We start from the raw sequence: 6,000 nt of genomic DNA, 5'->3' as shown, positions 1-6,000 counted from the left end.
GGGGTGTGCTCACTACATTTGGAGGGAATCGGTTGCCACTGTACGATTACAGTAAGACGCAGCATTACAGCGCCTAAGCCGCCGCCTAGAACAGTACAAACGGATTATATTTACAAAAGTCTGTTCATTCTCTCACTTTTCTTGTCGTCTGAGTCCCCCTCGCCCTCCAATGCACTCAGGCTGCTGCTATCCTACTGGGACAATGCACTTACATAACCAATCCCTCTCTGTAATCCCCGCCTGTGTCGCCCCTCCCGCCTCCACCCCACACACCGCTCTCTGGCTCTGCCAAGCTCTCGCCCTCCTGATGCTGTTGCCTGCAGGGGGGGGGGGGGGACTTCCTTATGTCCAGATTACTATGGCAGAGGCGTCATGACCTCTTAATCTAAATCTCACCCAGTTACATGTACGCTCAGTATCAAGACTGAATCCCATGGCTTCATTCTCAGCTAGTTTCATGTCAGGGAGCACAGTTTTGCAGACTGCTGTGCACTTGACTGGGAGAGGCATTTGCTGCTAATTATAATGACAGATGCCCAAATTCTCTTGTTATATGTTTTCTTTTTATTATTATTATTATTTGATGCAATGTGTCATTAAGGGATACAATGATTTAGACCGTTCTGGGAAATTCTTCTATTAGTGAAATGTCAGTGAAGCTTCTCATGAAAGGTAACAGGGAATGTAAAGGCACTCAAGGTGGGATAAATGAGATTTTCACACTCAGTCACCATTTCAAGAGAAGTTACTACAATACAACACAGATCAATGAACTTGTGATAAATATAAGTTATGATAAACACGCTGACTATGAATTGGAGAAGTGAAAGCCCAGTGGAACATGAACAGCACTGCTGGAGACAGTGCAGGTGGTGTTGGAGAGGTGGCATCGCTGCTATGAATTAATTGATAATGTTTCAAATCAAATAGCTAAAAACATTAGAAAAGTGTGGAGGATGCGTTGGATTGTATTCTTGCGTCAGTTCATGCAGAAATCGTGTTGTTAATGTAGATTTGGCGCAGTTTGGAGGCTCTAGTCTGCGATTCGTGCAGAGCGCGCCCCCGCGACAAACTTCAACAACTGTGCGCGCTCCGGAGCGGCTGGTACTTAACGCCTGGCGTCTCGTCTCTGCTACAGGAGCTGTGCGAATGTGTACACCGAGCTAACGAATGAAAGACGATAAAGAGGGATCCTGTGTCTACCACCTTGCCATACAGTCACCCATTAGTCTGCAGTGAGCTGAAGGATTATTCGTCCGAGGTAAGCGGGTGTGCCGTCGCGAGTGAAACATCGGATTTTCGAGTGTAGTGTGTGCTGGGAAAAACAACAGCCCTGCTGTAGCAGACGTTAGCTTCCTTCATTAGCGCGCTGCTAATGTTGGCTGTTAGCTAGCTAGCTAGCTCTGCTTTGGCAAAAAGCTTGCTTGCCGTGTCGGTAGCCTGTCTGTTGCTGTTTAAGATGCACGGCTGTCTGTGGTGAGTAGTCGATGGGAATGTCTGGTGGGCAAACGTTGTTGTTAACGTCCGCTCAAGTGTGCACGAAGAACGTTAAGGCATCTTTTTCCTAGCTTGTTCACACAGTTGCTAAGCTAGCAAGTCACCAATTTAGCTAGCTAGTGTGCTAAGGGGCACTGCTTTACGGCAAGACGAGGCCTTGTATGTCTGTAACAGTTCGTGCTAGCACGGCTACGCCGTCGTCTGCCTGATCAGACAAGGCCATTTTGCTCTTAAAGCAGGTTAGTTCAGGTCAACAGAAACCCATCATGGCATTGTTTTGTGTAGCAGCGTTACAGGCATAACCTGGTTTAATGACGGCTGTGGAGGAAGTGATGACTAATGTTTACTCAAAGTAACGATGGTGGCTGCTGACAGATGCACCGTGACTGCGTGTGTTTGACCTGACTCTAAGAGGAGGACGAGTGAATGTCAGCTTTTAGTTGTTGTCGTTCCTCAGATGGCTCTCATCATCATCATCTTCTTTTTCTTCATTGCTGGCTCATCTGTGTGTGCATCGCGCGTGCAGCAGCTGAACTGAGCGCACACCTGTCGATCTGTTATGAGCCATGCTGTCAGAAACTCCAGTGCTATCTCTGTGTGACCTTATGATAAAGTGACTTCAGTCTATTAGGAGATTCTTATATCTGTTGTAATCCCGGTTATTGCGGTCTCTGATATGGTTGAGATGGGATGGATCTATGCTGGGAGCTACTACAGATCAACAAACTTAATGAGCTCATGAGAATGACACGGTGTACAGTAAGTTACCCAGGGATAAAATGTGCAAAATCAGTTCAGTATCTTCTTCATGTTGAAGTGACTCCAGTGTCATCATCAGTGCAAAGACCTCAGATGTATACATGCCATTACATGACAGGCAAAACTGGAGCGGTGTGTTATGTTTGTGAGTTTGCCACTGGCCTGCATCCCATAGTGATGGGAGATGAATTGTTAACAGTTGAATACAGGATATAGAATGATTTGAGTGTTTTTTGTTTAAAATCTTAAAGCCAAAGTTTCCAGTCTTTACACAAAAGACAAGCATGTAGGTAAGAAACACACGCAGAAGGAGCAAAAGGTCCCACTTTGAATCTGTGGTCGTATGAACGCAGTCACTGAACTGGCTGATGAGCGTGTTTACTAATGTTTCGGATGACCAGAAATTACTTTGCATGGGGTAAGATAGAGACATGTGGTCTGACCAAGCTAGAGTACTCAGCAAGTGAAGCCACAGTATAGTGTATATGTATGTCAGGTATTTGTTCAATGTGATTTCAGCTCTCTGACTAACTACATCTCATCAATATAAAAATACACAAGTGCTTGTGAACCTAGCTTATAGCATATTGCACAAACGCGTAGAAACTGTGTTGTTCTTACAACAGAGTAGTTTTCAGAAGACATGACATCCCATTTACCATAAAAGTTGGGGCTTCCTTGGAGAGGCTAAACCCTCTCTGACATGTTTTTTTTCCTGCTACAAATGGCGCTCAAAGGCTGTATTTGATAACTGAAAATTGATTATATGTTATTAGTCAGCTTGATGAAATAGGGAAATATTAAGGCATTTATTTTGCATGGACATAATAGTCCCTCGTTATGCACTTTACTGAATGTCTTTCTAGTCTAGTCTGTCACTGATAGCAGTGTCATTCATATCATTTTACTGTTGTTGTGTTAAAAAGGTTACTCTTAATATTTAAAACAAGTCTAGTCAGTCAAATATCAAAAAGAATCTTCATTATAAGACAAAAGCAACATGTGCGGTTTGTGAAGCAAATGGAGCAACAAGTTAGAATCTACAGACATCTGTTAGAATTATGTGACATAGAAACATTGGATGTTTATGAAAGATATTGAGACAAATATGTTGCAGTGTTTTTTAGCCATAGTTGCTCCATTAAAGTTCCAAAGTTAATTTCACGCTCTGGTATCTACTGATATAGATAGCTATGACATAAAGCAGCTTTGCCTGAAGCTTGTATTTTGACTGTTTGACTTTCTGCAGTGAGATGACACAGCAGTCATTCAGCAGTCTGCTCAGCAGCAAGGGTCCTTTCCTTTTGATGATTTTACCTCCTAATAAAACTCTTTTATATTGTATGGTGAGCATGAGTGCTACTTGATATTGATTAAGAGAGAATCCAGACAAAAGCCTGGGCTGTAGACCCAAATGAAAAACCTGCCAGAATGTCCAACCACAAAAGAAATCCTGGGACACCCACATGTGTGTCACCTGTTCTTCTGACCAGTTAGAGTTGATCAGCCTACGAGTACAACAAAACCACCAGGCGAGTCAGGCCAGGAGTGTCAATCAGTCGGTAATGCTCAACAAGCTCTCACACTCTTAAAAGTCTAATCAGACACACACACAGACACACACACAGACACACACACACACACACAAACAATTCTGAGCAAAAAATTGGCTTCTTGTTTTGTGCTGACTGTGGTCAGTACAGGGGTGGTTGTCTATAAAGCAGCAGCAGAGATGAACTTGTTTTGACCTGAGGGTTTTCCATGGCTTTTAGAGAGGCTTAGTCGTTTGGTAATGTAGCCACCGGGATGGTTTTCATATGTGGATTGATGTCAACAGATGCCCAGTTGACAGGGATTTATGTCATAGATTGGAATGATATGCTCGGTAAAATGCAGGAAAAAAAATGGAGGATGGCTTTTTCATATTTTGTGTTTGCTGCAAAAGTTTGCTGAAAAGTTAGCTAGCTTCGTTTGTAGTGGCACAAACTCAACAACAGTTTGCAGTACAGTTGGCAGTGTTTAGAAAGCTTATGCATCCACTCAAATTCTTTAGTGAAAAATATAAAACATTCAGATTGCCTGTTCTGACAGTCCCAAACCCCAAAATGTTCACATTTACTGTCATTTATGGCAAAGATGAGCCGAGTATACTCACATTTGAGATTCTAAAACAAGGAGCTTCACTCAAACATTTGCAAAATAAACACAACCGAGCCACTTGTCAGTTATATTACAAAACTGTGCATGGAACAACATATGCCAATAAAGTGTTTATAAGCTCTCCACTGTGTTGTATTTCGAGCTTTTCAGCACAGTGCCAGTGGTGTGCACAAGATGCCATGCCACAACTGCTAATGATATTTTGTTTTCATATAGTCATTGCAGTATTGGGTCATGGTGGCATAGCATTTAAACACACATCAGCAGTGTGCTGAATTCTCACATTCCTCAAAGTTTTTTCGATTTCCCTTGTACAGAGGAAACGGTGCACCAGTGGGATGTTCTCCAGCTGAACGGTGTGACTTCTGATCATATGTGGCCTCCCTGTTGTTTTTTATTTTCCCTTAGTGTTCATTCTACCTCTTATCTGTGGGTATCGTGATAGGAGGCTGAATTCAGTTATATTGTGCCTTCTGCAGTGAAGATTATGTAACCATATGTGACAGACAGTTGTGGTTCCAGTGGCACAGACACCCGTTAAACCTGATATGGGACTTTTTAGAGGTAGTAGACTTGTCAATCTGTGTGCGACTGTATTGTGGATACATATACTTAAAGGTGCAATTATTCTTTTTTAAATTATCCCCAACTGGTCAAATACTTTTGATTTGTAGGTCATGTTTTCCGCCATCCCAAAGCATCAATATTTGACAAGTTGGGAATTATTACAAATTGGCCCTTTCTATAAAATTCAGTCTACTTTTTGTAATCACAGTAAACACCTTAGAGCAGTGTTTTTTGGAATCAGGAGTCACTTGGTTTGATCCAATTCACGTCTCTGGTAGGCCACATAATTCTGTTCATGGATGTAAAGCTGTAGTTTGCATGCAGCTTTGTCTATAATATCGATATATATGTATATATATATATATGTGTATATATATATATATATATATATATATATATATATATATATATATATATATATATATATATATATATATATATATATATATATATATATATATATATATATATATATATATATATATATATATATATGACAGTGAATGTTTTAAAACTAATTTCCCACAGTATCGTTGCACCTGTGCCAGCTTCGCTTCCTTGCTTCGTCTACTCTATAACAGCATTTTGAGTGCAACATGTCGCAGCACTGCCGGACAGCTCGAGACAGAGGAGTCTGTGCGATAAATACAGAATCAGGCACAAACACTGTTGTATGTGTGTTATAAACACAACAACAAACAGAAATGAGTGGATTTGTCTCTTTTTTTTTAATCTTTGTGCTGGCGTCAACATGGAATGTTTTATTATGAAAAGTAATGATGTTATGTTGCTGTTTCGGTGTCTGACGTAGCGGAGCGGAGACAAACAGAACATGTATCTGGTGGAATTAAGGGGTAATGTCCAGCTGTGTGTGTTGGGATGCTTCTGGGGAAGGTCCATTTATTCAGACTTTGAGGCATGCAAAGCTGAGACTATCTATCCAGAGGTGACGAACCGGAGTGTACCTGTGAAGCATGCTCACAGTTGCCTCTTTTCAAAGGTTAAGGTGGCAATTCT

General features: G+C 41.5%; 1 protein-coding gene across 1 annotated transcript in view; it reads left to right on the top strand.

Moving 5' to 3' along the window:
* The first annotated feature begins 1,078 nt into the window (after positions 1-1,078).
* The window catches only part of siah1 (siah E3 ubiquitin protein ligase 1), a 29,593-nt gene continuing 24,671 nt past the window's right edge, over positions 1,079-6,000 (top strand). The window contains exon 1 of the mRNA XM_030426351.1: positions 1,079-1,261. The gene's annotated coding sequence lies outside the window, so the exon portion shown is untranslated. The remainder of the gene's footprint in view (positions 1,262-6,000) is intronic.

The sequence above is a fragment of the Sparus aurata genome, chromosome 8, assembly GCF_900880675.1.
Source record: "Sparus aurata chromosome 8, fSpaAur1.1, whole genome shotgun sequence".
Classification (NCBI taxonomy): Eukaryota; Metazoa; Chordata; class Actinopteri; order Spariformes; family Sparidae; genus Sparus; species Sparus aurata.
This window is presented reverse-complemented; position numbering and strand designations above follow the sequence as displayed.